The sequence below is a fragment of the Saccopteryx leptura genome, chromosome 4, assembly GCF_036850995.1.
Source record: "Saccopteryx leptura isolate mSacLep1 chromosome 4, mSacLep1_pri_phased_curated, whole genome shotgun sequence".
NCBI lineage: Eukaryota > Metazoa > Chordata > Mammalia > Chiroptera > Emballonuridae > Saccopteryx > Saccopteryx leptura.
This window is the reverse complement of record NC_089506.1, coordinates 202,741,557-202,754,698: the sequence shown is the minus strand read 5'-3', so window position 1 is coordinate 202,754,698 and position 13,142 is coordinate 202,741,557.

The window sequence follows — 13,142 nt, the reverse complement described above, 5'->3', positions numbered from 1 at the left end:
TTTCAGGAAAATGCAACACGGCTGTGATTGTCACAGCTCTAGTCTCTGTGGTTAGAGCAGATTCTTAATGGTCCAGAGATGGAGAGACCGCCAATTTTGTTTTCCCAATTAACAATGGGGGCAATATTAACCTGTGCTCCGCCCCCCATCCCAACACAGTGCCTGGCATATGGTTAAGCACTCAATAAACTTTGCCTGTTAGTATCAGCACATCCAGGAGCCCCCCCCCACACACACACACACACATACACATACTCACCCTCCTCTGCCTAGCAGTCAAACTTCACCCCAGGTTTAAGAGGTCCATGTCCCTTACTTCAAGCCAGCGGAACTCTCAGTTCAGGGGAATTTAACAAGCCTCTGTGTTTACCCGAAATAGCTTCTTTGCAGGCCACAAAACTGGAAGTTTCAGCTTCATGGTACATAGAATGCATACAATTCCTTCTCTCACCCAGCCTGGGAACCAGAGACGAATAATAAAAGAAATGAGTTTGAAGTTTCTAAACCCAGTTCTGTAAACAAGCTTCCAGCAGCCACCTTTTGCCTTCTGCTGGACTTCATCTCCTTGGAAACATCATAATAGGTTTAACAAAAGCTCAGAGATTCTTCAAAGACCTGCTGTTCACCCCGCAACAGGAACGTGCTTATGTATTCTATTAAAGAAGCGTGCTGTGGGGTTGGCCTCCGCGTGAACCCGCTAGGCACGCAAACACATCAGAAGCAGGTGGGGAGAAGAGCTGGGCTCAGCGCCTCCTCTGCAAAGGGAACTCTGCGGGTACATTCTCAAATTAGGAGCTCAGGGTCCGTCCAGCATTTGATAGGAGCCTTCCAAGTCTGTCTCTTTTATTCAATTAAGAAATGATAGGAACCTGCAATTTTCCCTATGATTCAAAATAATGATAAATAATCAGGTAGAGTTTGCGGGGTTTGTTTTTTGGGTTTTTTTTTTTTTTTTGGCACATCTCTAAGAAACTTCTGCTGAATTTAATCATGTCTGCTTCTGGGAAACAGTCATCAGGCAGGCTATTGGCAATTCAAATCATCTCGCCCACACAAACACACCCTTTGTCGGTGGCGGTACCACTCTCAGAAGAAGTCATTCAGACATGTGAGGCAGCACGGTGTTTCCAAGATAAACAAGACAACAACAATAATAATAATAGTTGTTATTATTATTAAGCTAATTTGGTTCAGAAAGAGAGTAGACATGACTCAGGTAAATGTTCAACTTGGAAGGGGAAACAAAAGAAGAAAGAAAGAAAAGTACCCAGTGATGGGTAGATAGATTTGGTGAGCTGCACCACCTGCATGGGACTCACTGCTTGGAGGACCATTTTTTTTCTGCCATATTCTGAATCTAGTGTCTAGTATGCTTGAATTTTTTTCCTGTAAAGTATTTTCTATTATTCAGGGTCCAACTACCCAAGATTTTTTTTTTAATTTTTTTTTCTGTATTTTTCTGAAGCCGGAAACGGGGAGAGACAGTCAGACAGACTCCCACATGCGCCCCACCGGGATCCACCCGGCACGCCCACCAGGGGGCGACGCTCTGCTCCTCCGGGGCGTCGCTCTGTTGCGACCAGAGCCACTCTAGCGCCTGGGGCAGAGGCCAAGGAGCCATCCCCAGCGCCTGGCCCATCTTTGCTCCAATGGAGCCTTGCTGTGGGAGGGAAAGAGAGAGACAGAGAGGAAGGAGAGGGGGAGGGGTGGAGAAGCAGATGGGTGCCTCTCCTGTGTGCCCTGGCCGGGAATCAAACCCGGGACTTCTGCACACCAGGCCGACGCTCTACCACTGAGCCAACCGGCCAGGGCCAAGATATTTTTTTTAATTCACCTTTTTTATTTGGGGACCATTTCTGGAATGTGGAATAAGAAAAAGGAGGTGAAATCTTGTGAGCTTTTGGGGCTGGAGTGGAATAAGGTTCACCTAAGCCAAAGTATAGTTTTGGGGTTCACACTGAGTTTAAATCTTGCTCATGGGATGAAATGACCTTTCCCGAGTTACCTAACTTCTTATTTTGCCATGTGGTGATAGTAGTAATATGTCCTTGGGCTGTTATTGTGATGATTAAATAAGATAGCACTTACCATGGTGCCTGGAAAACAGGAAGTGTGCAGAGCTGTTAGCTGCCAGTATTATTATTATTATTATTAAGCAGCCCAATCCTGGAGCTAATGCTTAAATCCTCTGGACAACACCACATGTAAGTGGTTGACCAGCCTTTGTCTGAAAATCTCCAAAGGTAGAAAGCTCACTATCTACATCTATGTATATCTCTGGCTCTTAGAATGTTCTTTCATGTATTCAGCTGAAACTTCTTCCACTGTGACTTGTGCTCTTTGGTCTTAGTTCTATCCGTTGGGAGTCTTAAAGGATGGGGATAATTCCTCTTGTATTTGTATTAGAGAAGGTTTGGCTTTATTGTAAGTAATAAAAGCCAACTTTGGGAAACTTTAGCATGAAAAGAAATCAACTAGAAAGGAGGAAGGAGGAAGAGTAGGAGCAGGAGGAGGAGGAGAGGAAGAAGGAGGAAGAGGAGAAGGAGGTGAAGGAGAAGAAAGAAGGGAAGAGAAAGAAGAAAGAAGAAGAAGAAGGAAGAAGAGGAAGGAAGAAGAGAACGGGATGAAAGGGAAGGGGAAGGAAGGGGGCAGGGAGAAGAAGGAGGAGGTTGAGGAGGAGGAGGAGCAGTTGAGGAGAGGAAAAGGAAAAGGAGGAGGAGAATCAGCCTCAGGGAATGCAGGAACCAGGGCAAGTTCAGAACCAACATTATCAGGAGTCACCAAAACTTGGTCTCCAGCAGTACCATTAACAAGCCTTACCCACAGCCACAAGAGTATGACTATTTCAGCCTGAGTCAGGTGTCCACCCCTGAATCAGTCAACTCTGGCCAGGGGCAGAGTCACTCCTGCAGATCTTGGTGCTGGGAGCCCACCTGTATATAAAGGGGTGAAAAGGCGTCCCACAGAAGGTCAAGTTGTTGTGAACTTAGCAGCCTCCCAGCAACCATACTATGAGGAAGCTCAAACCATGTGAGGGAACCATGGCTTTGAGAACCTATTCTCAATACTTTGAGAACCTATTCTCTAGGATAAACATCCTTCAGTCCTTTCAATCACAAAGATTAAATTAATTATTAATTTAAAATAATTATGTGATTCTTTATTCAGTTTTCTGACTGTTAAGCTTCCTAAATGTTAGGCTTCCCAAAGACAGAAGACCGTGTCTAACTCATTCACTGACACATCTCATTACCTAGCTAGGGACTTAGACCACAACTCAAATAATTGTGGAATTAGTAAATTGATTGATTAATGCATTAACAAAATTATCAGTTTGGAGATCTTGTGGTTACCTGCTTTCAAATGTCGTTAAATCCCTCTCAGTAAATTGTCACTCATAGTAAAAGGAACTCCATTGTTAGATCTTTTGTACAAACTAGGAAAGAAGGTCAAATCACTCAAATAAGTCTTATTTTCAATCACCTGAGGGTTTTATTTGTCTGTCTGCTGGCTGTCTATTCCTGCATAACACATTCTAAAACAAAGTAGCTTTAAACAACAATCATCACTGACTTGGCTCATAAATTGGTTAGGGCATGATGGGCTGGCTCATCTCTGCTCTACATGCCATCAGCTGAAGTAGCTTGGCTGGGAGCTGGAGAATCCACTTCCAAGATGGCTGGCAAGTTGGTGCTGGCTGTCAGCTGAAAGCTCAGCTGAGGATACGGATCAGAACTTCAGGTCCTCCGCACAGGTATCTCACTGTACCCATGCTTGGTCACGCCCAGAGCATGGTGGCTGGGTTCCAAGAGTGAGCATCCCAAGAGAGCAAGACAAAGAAGAACACGGAGTTTTTATGACGCAACCTCAGAACTCACATGGTACTACTCCTGCCATATGCGATTGGTAATGGCAGTCAGAAAGGTCTGCCCATTTCAAAGGGAAAAGGCATAGACCTCTTCATACTATGAGTGGTGTGAAGGTCACAATAGAAGGTGAGAGATATTGCTGGGAGCATCTTTGGAAAGTACAGTCTTCCCCAGCCTCTCTTCTCTTTTTGGCACGGGCAAACAAACTGAATTTCATCCTTGAAAGCTTGAACACTGTTGCCCAGTCCTCCACTTAGTCATCATTTTTTAGTCATCTATGCTGGGCATCGAATGAAGTTCTGAAATTACAAAGATAAATGAGAAAACGTTCTTCCATTGGGAGTCCACAGAGGGGTAGAGAAGATGAATAATGAAAATTCAATGTGATGAGTGATTCAGCCAAGGTATAGATAGGCAGTGTTGACGTAGAAAGAAACAATCGACTTTGCCTAGAATGGAAGTTTGATTACCTTAACACTTTTTTCTGCAGTGGACATGGGTTCTGTCATGTTTCTAGGTTATCATTTTCGGAGTTAATATTTCCCTAGATGAGCTTGTGGACAGCCAGATCACTCAAGTTGTACCATGTGGGAACCACAACCAAAGAGCAGCACTTGTTGGCCAACAAAGGCTGTCGTGAGTAGGATTGATGTCTAGACTAATAGGTCCTCCTGGGAGCCTTGAAATTTTCATAGAAGAGAGAACTCAAATAGTGATGATGATGATGATGATGATGATAATTTTTTTAAATATACTTTTTTCAAAACATTTTTATTTTTATTACTTTTTTATTGGATTTAATGAGGCAACATTAGTTAATAAAGTTATATAAATTTCAGGTGTACAATTCTATAGTACATCATCTAGATATTGTATTGTGTGTTCACAACCCCAAGTCAAGTATCTTTTCATCACTGTTTATCCCCTGTTACCCTCTCCCACCCACCCCCACTCCCCTTTCCCTCTGTTAATCACCATACTGTTGTCTGTGTCTATGAGGCTCTTTGTTTCTTTTTTTTGCTTAATCCCTTTACCTTTTTCACCCAGCCCTGCAACTCTCTCCCCTCTGACAGCTATCAGTCTGTTCTCTATATGAGTCTGTTTCTATTTTGTTTGTTAGTTTATTTTGTTCATTAGACAACACAAAGAATTCCTATATGCCTTAAGCCCAGTGTCCATTGTTACCATCTTAGATTAGTTTGGTAATTTATTACAATTAATGAACTGGTAATGGTACATTATTATTAACTCAAGTCCATGATTTATTCAGACTTTCTTAATTTTTACCTAGTGTCTTTTTTTTTCTATTCCAGGATTCCATCCAAGATACCATATCACATTCAGTTGCTGTCTCCTTAGGCTCCTTTTCACTGGGACAGTTTTTAGACTTTCTAAATCTTTGAAAACCTTGACAGTTTTGAGGAGTACTGTCATGTGTTTTGTAAGATTTCCCCTCTATTGGGATTTGTTTGATGTTTTCCTCATGATTAGACTGGGATTTTGGATTTGAGGAGGAAGACCACAGAGAAATATTATCATTTTTATCGCACCATCTCAAGGGCACATAGTATCAGCCCTGGCCAGTTGGCTCAGTGGTAGAGCATCGGCCTGGTGTGCAGGAGTCCCAGGTTCGATTCCCGGCCAGGGCACACAGGAGAAGTGCCCATCTGCTTCTCCACCCCTCCCCCTCTCCTTCCTCTCTGTCTCTCTCTTCGCCTCCCACAGCCAAGGCTCCATTGGAGCAGGGTTGGCCCAGGTGCTGGGGATGGCTCTGTGGCCTCTGCCTCAGATGCTAGAATGGCTCTGGTTGTGGCACAGCAACACCCCAAATGGGAAGAGCATAGCTCCCTGGTGGACATGCTGGGTGGATCCTGGTCGGGCACATGCGGGAGTCTGTCTGACTGCCTCCCCATTTCTAACTTCAGAAAAATACAAAAAAAAAAAAAAAAAAAAGAAAGAAAGAAAGAAAAGAAAATATATGAACTAGTCAAAATTTCTCTTTAAATAAAAAAAAAAGAGCACATAGTATCAACATGATTTATCACTGTTGACTTTAACCTTGACTTGGAGGAGGTAGTGCTTGTCGAATTTCTTTACTGTACAATTGCTCCTTCTCCCACTGTTTTACTGCCCACTTTGTAAGGAAGTTACTGTGTGCATCTCACACTTAGGGAGTGGGGAGCGATGCTCCGCCTCCTTGAGGAAGGCGTGGCCACATACACTGTCAATCATTTCTTTGTGAGTATGGACTCATGGATGTTTACTTTATACTTTGAGTTATAATCCAAAACACATTTATTTTGTTGCTCCAAGTGTTCAGCTTTGCCATTCTGAGATCTTTAGGTAGAGCCATCCATCCCTTTAAGATGCCCCCATTATTGGGGTGTCATAATAACTTTTTTGTCTATACATACCAGCACTCAAATAGTAAGGACATGTTGTTAAGTGTATTCCTAACTTGATAATTCAAATAAGCCTATGGTGTGCTTTCATTTACAGATAAGGAGACTGAGATGCAAAAGGGTTCGGTATAATGTCCAAGGTCACAAAGCTTGTAAGTGGTAGAGCTAGGATGTGAAGCCATGCTGGCTCACCCCACACCCCCACTTGTAACAAGCCGTGTGAGTGTTCAAAGGAATACAACCTTATGTTATTCCTCTACTTGTTGAAACACAAACATTGGTTATATATATTGGTATGTAAAAGAAACACAGAGCCAACTGAAAGAGCTTCCAATGACCTCAAGCAGTGGCAGCCACTCCTTTGTATCTTTTGGCCTCCATCCTTCACCCCACACCCACAGGGCATAGTCAAGAAGAAAACCACCCACATGGAAGTGTTACAGACTTAATGTGCTTTCCCCTTGAGGAAGTTGTGGAAAGATGTGATGGACACAGAAGGATGAATGCAAAAGCTGGCATTTCCCAAATCTGAAGGGATGATATTTTGGGGGGCTGAGTGGGTCTTCTTGGAGTCCCTTAAATTAGACACAGAAGCCCAATCTGCCCACTCAGGAGCAAGCCCTCTGCACAATACACTCCCTTCCAAACCTTGGAGCTTAACTCCCTCCATGTTCCCCTCTAACCCTGAAAGATGCCAAAATATCTCCAAGAGAGCCTGCTGAGAATTGCTAATCATTTTTTTTGTTTTGTTTTGTTTTTTGTATTTTCTGAAGCTGGAAACGGGGAGAGACAGTCAGACAGACTCCCGCATGCGCCTGACCGGGATCCACCCGGCACACCCACCAGGGGTGACGCTCTGCCCACCAGGGGGCGATGCTCTGCCCCTCTGGGGCGTCGCTCTGCCGCGACCAGAGCCACTCTAGCGCCTGGGGCAGAGGCCAAGGAGCCATCCCCAGCGCCCGGGCCATCTTTGCTCCAATGGAGCCTCGGCTGCGGGAGGGGAAGAGAGAGACAGAGAGGAAGGAGGGTGGGGTGGAGAAGCAAATGGGCGCTTCTCCTATGTGCCCTGGCCGGGAATCGAACCCGGGTCCCCCGCACACCAGGCTGACGCTCTACCGCTGAGCCAACCGGCCAGGGCCGCTAATCATTTTTACACTGGGTTGGACAAAGCTCAGAGAAGAAGGAAAAACAGAAACCCACATTCCCTTTTGAAAGCCCCACAATAACCAGAGATCTGGGACCAAAGACAGAGTCCAGTGTCCCTGTGCTCTATGTCCAGAACACAGGAAGCTTGGGTAAGTTGGTGTCTGCTCTATCAGACACCAGCCTGGTATTACAAAATAGAGCATTCATTTCTGGTCACTAGATTCTATACCAGTCCTCTTACCTCCCCCAAATCATACCCTGTTCCTTCCAAGCTATCAGCTTGCTTTCTGTTGGTTAGAAGACAGAGTAGCATCTTGCACAATACAAGTCCATTTTAGCAATTTCTCTGCTGCCTCCGAGAACAGGGGCAAAAAAAATCTCAGTATGAGGACAGCCTATCTTTATTAGCTTCTGCTTTGGAAAATGACAATGCCATCCTTTAGATTTCTTAAGGAACTAGAGCAGAGCCAAAGTAGTCGGTGGCACTCAGCTGGAGTTTAAGACCTTGTTCACAATGCCTAAAAACTTCAAAAAGTCTCAAGGACAATACCTAGTGTAATGCCCTCATCGACATCTAAAGAGCCAAAAAAAAAAACTAGGCCATGGATACAATGAGAAGCCAAAGTACTGATGAATGGGAGGGGAGATGCCCAGAGCCCCCCTGTGAGCTTCTGCTTCCTGCTTTAAGGATAAAATTGGATGGGAGCAGTGGCTTTCAGAAGATGTCAAAGCTGCCTCACCACTCTGGCAGGAGCTAACTCGATTTCCTAAATTTAAAGATATTGAGTTCTGTAATTTGTCCTCAATGAAGCTATGTCAATGTTTGGCATCCTGGCTTTGCGGCTACTCAGTGTGTAGACACAGTTTACCCTCTTTAAGAATATTCGGTTTACTTGTCCATAAATCAGAGACCCCGCACACGATTACAGAGAGGTTTTTACCTGAAAGATTTCTTCCCCAGGCACTTGGGCCAGATGTGAGTTAAGATGCCCAGGTCCCTCTGAGACAAAGCAGAGATGGTTCCCGTCCTCTAGAAGCTTAATTATGTAGCAGAGCATGTGGAATACATATTGACACACGATGAAAAATTGTCTGGAACACTCACACAAACACACACACACACAATCCCAGAGCTGCTGGCTACTCCCTAAATTCTTGTCTCTTCCTGATTTAATATACTTGCCAGAAAATAGCAGTTAATTCACTTAAAGGTAAAAGTGGTTGTTTTCATGCAAGGACACTTTCCCCTGGTTTAGGTCAAGGTCATTGGTCAAGGTTAAAGAGTATCTTGACCTTTTGCTGTGCAAGTCTTCTCAGCAACCTTCTCCCCTGGGACCATCGCCCATTAATTAGCATGACCCTAACAGAGGGATCCAAAGAACGAGAAGGGACAAAAAATCAAAATGAGCTGTGTTCTGCTGGAAGCAGCTATGTTCAAAGATCTCATTGGTACATTTAGTCATTTGTTCCTTCAACAAATACTTACTGAACTGTACTAGTTGGTCAAGTACTTCATTAGGCACTGAGAATACAGCAGTGAGCGAGATGCTCACAGCCTGGGGGAGGAGATGGAAAAATTTGTAGGGGTCGTCAAACTTTTTATAAAAACCGTCCACTTTTGCAGTGCTGGTCAACCTGGTCCCTACCGCCCACTAGTGGGCGGTCCAGCTTTCATGGTGGGCCAATCGCAGCACTGTTTGGTTGCGCGGTAGGGACCAGGTTGACCAGCACTGCAAAAGTGGGCGGTTTTTATAAAAAGTTTGAAGACCCCTGCGCGGGAGCACAGATACTAGGCACCTTCTCTCCTTTGAGGCAGTAAGAAAAGACCTCCTGGAGAGGGGATGACATGGAAGCCAGGACCAGGACAAGTAGGAGCTGACTAGGTGAAATGACAAGGGCTGAGCTGAGAGGGCTCAGGAGAAGGAACAGCAGGTGCGAAGGCAGAGATGGTGGGAGAGAGACAGCATAATGCATTCCTGGTGAGGGCTGCAGGGGGAGGACAGGGTGGAAACACTGAGGCTGCAAAGGTCAGTTTGGGTACACAACAGGAGTCCATGCAAAACCGCCAATGGCCTTTAAGGAGGGAAGTGAAAGGGTCAGATCTGCATTTTAGGAAGATCTCTGTGACTATGGTGGATTAGGTAAAGAAAGAAGATCTGGAGATTCCCTAGAGATCTCAATACTCAGTGAAGATGGCCACCACTTGTAGAAAGCGTTCTCTGCCATATTACCATCTTTAATACCTAGAACAACAAAGTGAAAGAAGTATAGCAGCTACTCCCCTCTTACAGATGAAGGAACGGAAGCCCTAAAACAGGGTTCTCACTCTCAGTTTTATCGATATTTTGGATTAGACAATTCTTTGTGGTGGAGGCCGCTCTGTGCATTGTAGGATATTTAGCAGCATCCCTGGTCTTTACCCATAAGATACCAGAAGTACCCTCCCACCAAATGTGACCATTAAAAATGGCTCCAGACATTGCCAAATGTCCTCTAGGAGGGTACAATGACTCCTAGTTGAGAACTACTATTCTAAAAGGTCAAACCCCAATTATACACGAGCAAGGATGCCAATCAGGCTTCTGTCTGCCTGGTCTACCCTCTTCCCACCCCGTCAAACACGAGCACACTCCCTTCTCTGCTGGCCTCACCCGTCGTGGCCTCCACACATCATACGCATCAATTTGCCTCTAAATAACCGAAGTTTTCACTGGGAATCTTAAGAACAGATGTCGCCTTCTGCTGTCATTTTGGTTTTCCCCGTACATTTAAAGCAAGGACTCTTTTTTTCGTCTTGTGAGCTAAAAATTGTTAGCTTAACACTCTGGAAGCAAAAGAGATTTCTCTCATCACATGTTCATTCTCATACATTGCCTTTCAAACCAGTAGAGCCCTGGCACCAAAAATGGTGGGGAGTGAGCGGCGTGACATCAGAGTCCATTTCTGCCCGATTCCGAGGTTGTTTGTCCTTTGCCTGGGACGGCACAACCCATTTGGTGATTTGAAGCTTTCTCCCAGAAGTATGCATTTTTTGAAAAACCCAAATTACTCTTCTCACGGATCTGCATCAGAAACGTTACCTTGTGATTAAATTTGCAGATGTAAAAAGAAAAAGAAAATAGAATTTCCGAGTGGTAGAGGCAGCAAGAGCATGGAAGAGCCAATTTCCTCTGCTTCCCTGTTCCGTGCGAGTGCGGCAGCCAGGGAGCTTGTCTATCCCATACCCAATTACTCTGCTAGGCAAAGAGAGTTTTTTAGTCCTGAGCATGTAATTTTATTACCTAAGCACCAATTTTAATATAATTCATGTAATTTTTTTTCTGCAGGAGAAAAGTTATTTTCTAAATGCCTGGTAAAATAAGAGCTGATGGATTTTTTTTTTTTACTTCCACCAACTCTCTCTGTAGAATTTTCCACTAAAAGAAGCAACCTTAGAGAGGTGCTCAGCTCAAATAGCCTCACCCGCGAGCAGAGAGGGTTTGAAGGGCCTTTCAAGCTCGTTGATGTCTAATGACTCAGTGTCTCAGAAGATACCAAATGTATCTCAAAAACTGCCTCCTTATCCAGATCACACCAAGGTCAGACTCGGTCAGGGTTCTCGATCTCTGCACTATGGCCAGTTAGGGTTGAATAATTCTTTGTTGTAGAGGCTGTCCTTGTGTTGTGAGATGTTCAGCAGTATCCCTCGTCTCTACCCATGTGATGCCAGCTGCATACTACCCAAGTTGCGGCAACTGAAAATGTTCCCATTCATTGTCACATGTGAGAATCAGTGAGTTTTGTCTCTTTGTTCCAGGACCCCTCTGGCTTATTCCTGGGACCCATCTAAGTAGTGGAGAGGAGAAAGCTGCTGCATTCAGTGCTCAAAATTAATTTTTAGGCAATCAAGAGTTGTTGTTGGATGACCCAAGAGAACTTCAAAGGTAGGTTTAGCAGGCATCCAACATAATTACAACCTGCAGTTTCCCTCCAGTACATAAGGGTGAGTCTGCAGAGCAGGACGCTAGAGTTGGATGTTACTTTTCTTTCTGTTATTTACTTAGCAATGTTCATAGAGTCTACCATGGGCCAGGCACTGTTCTAAGTGCTTCAAAAAAGCAACTCATTTATTTTTGATCCTTACTAAAATCCTGCAAGGTAGGTACTATTATCACCCCATTTCACAGATTAGAAAATGAAGCACAGAGACATTAAGTATGAGTTACTGAGTAGCACACAAGAATTCAGACTAAGGCATTTGACATAGTCTGGACTCTTAATCAGTAGGCTATGGTGAGTACAGTATACCTGGGGAAAGTTAATTGAATTAAGACTCAGATTTATCTGGGTTCAACTCTTGGCTCTGTCACTAACTAGCTGGTGAACTTGGTTAAGTTTCTTGATGTCTCCAAACCTAATTACCTCCCATTTCCAGCACCATTACATTGGTATTCAATACATACATTTGGGAGGGTAGGGAAGACACAATTCAGTTCATAATAAACTTTATCCAAACAATTGCTGGCATGATCATTTTAAAACCTACGTCAGAGTATGCTTCTCCCCTGATTATAACTCTTTAGTGGTAACTATCACAATTAGAATAGAATTCAGATCCCAAACAGTGACCCTACTAACCCTGCCTATCTCTGTAATTTTAGTGCTCACCACTCTCCATTACTCTGCTCTGGTCATGCTGGCGTTTTTTCTGTCCCCATCACACAGCAACTTTGTTCCTGCCTCCAAGCCCAGCACATCACAAGAGCTCATTAAATAACCAGTGACTGAGGGAAGAACAGCAAGGAGGCCCTTTAGCTCAGGCACAGACAGCTCTCTCTCCACCATCACTCTTCAAGCCTCCCTCCAAGCTAAGTAGCTCATGAAAAATATAGAGAGAATTCTGTCCGACAATCACCAGATGTGCCACTCAAGAACAAAGTGGAATTAGACTTGAAAATTACATCACAGGCAAACCCATGCTGTGAGGCCTTATTAAAACCAAGGAGAGCTGACTGCTTGTCACCTCCCATCACCGGATCATAAAAGGAGAGAAAAAACCACACTCCCACCTTTCTTTGTGGCTCATAAGGGGGGGGGGGGGTGAGAAAGGGGTGGGGATTCTCCTTTGCTCCCTAAATCTCGTCCGTCTTTTAGTCCTATGTGTGACTTTCCTAAATAACAAGCAGAAATACACAAAAGAAGAGGAACCTGAACCATGGCTGTCTGAAGAAGCAAGACACACATGGCGCTGAACACCTCTTATGACCAGGTGCCTATGGTGGTGCCTCTAAGCCCCACCCCCGACAGAGAAAGAAACGAATTCCTCTCATCTTCATCCCGCTGCAGGGCTCATCCAGCAGCCCCCATGCAGACAGGATCCCAGAATCACCCCCTAGTCACACTGTGAATGTCAGAGGTCCCTAACTGCCAGATCCTGGGAGCCGAATCCACAGATATGTCTTGTCTGACCTGCAGTATTCATTTTATTTGAATTAGATGCCAACATTTGAGATTAAGATTTTATAGAAAAATCTATATTGCCAACCTCTCTGAAAAAAAAAAAATCAATCTGACAACGGGCTCATATGCCCGCAATGCAAAATTCTCCTGGGACTGGGAAGAAACTGCCCACAGTAGCGTTCTGGAACTCTCAATTTCATTACAGTTTCCACTCCGCCCTCTTAGCTCGTTGGTATTACCTGTCTGGACCTCACTGGTAGTGAGTTTGCAAGCCTGGTTTCACACA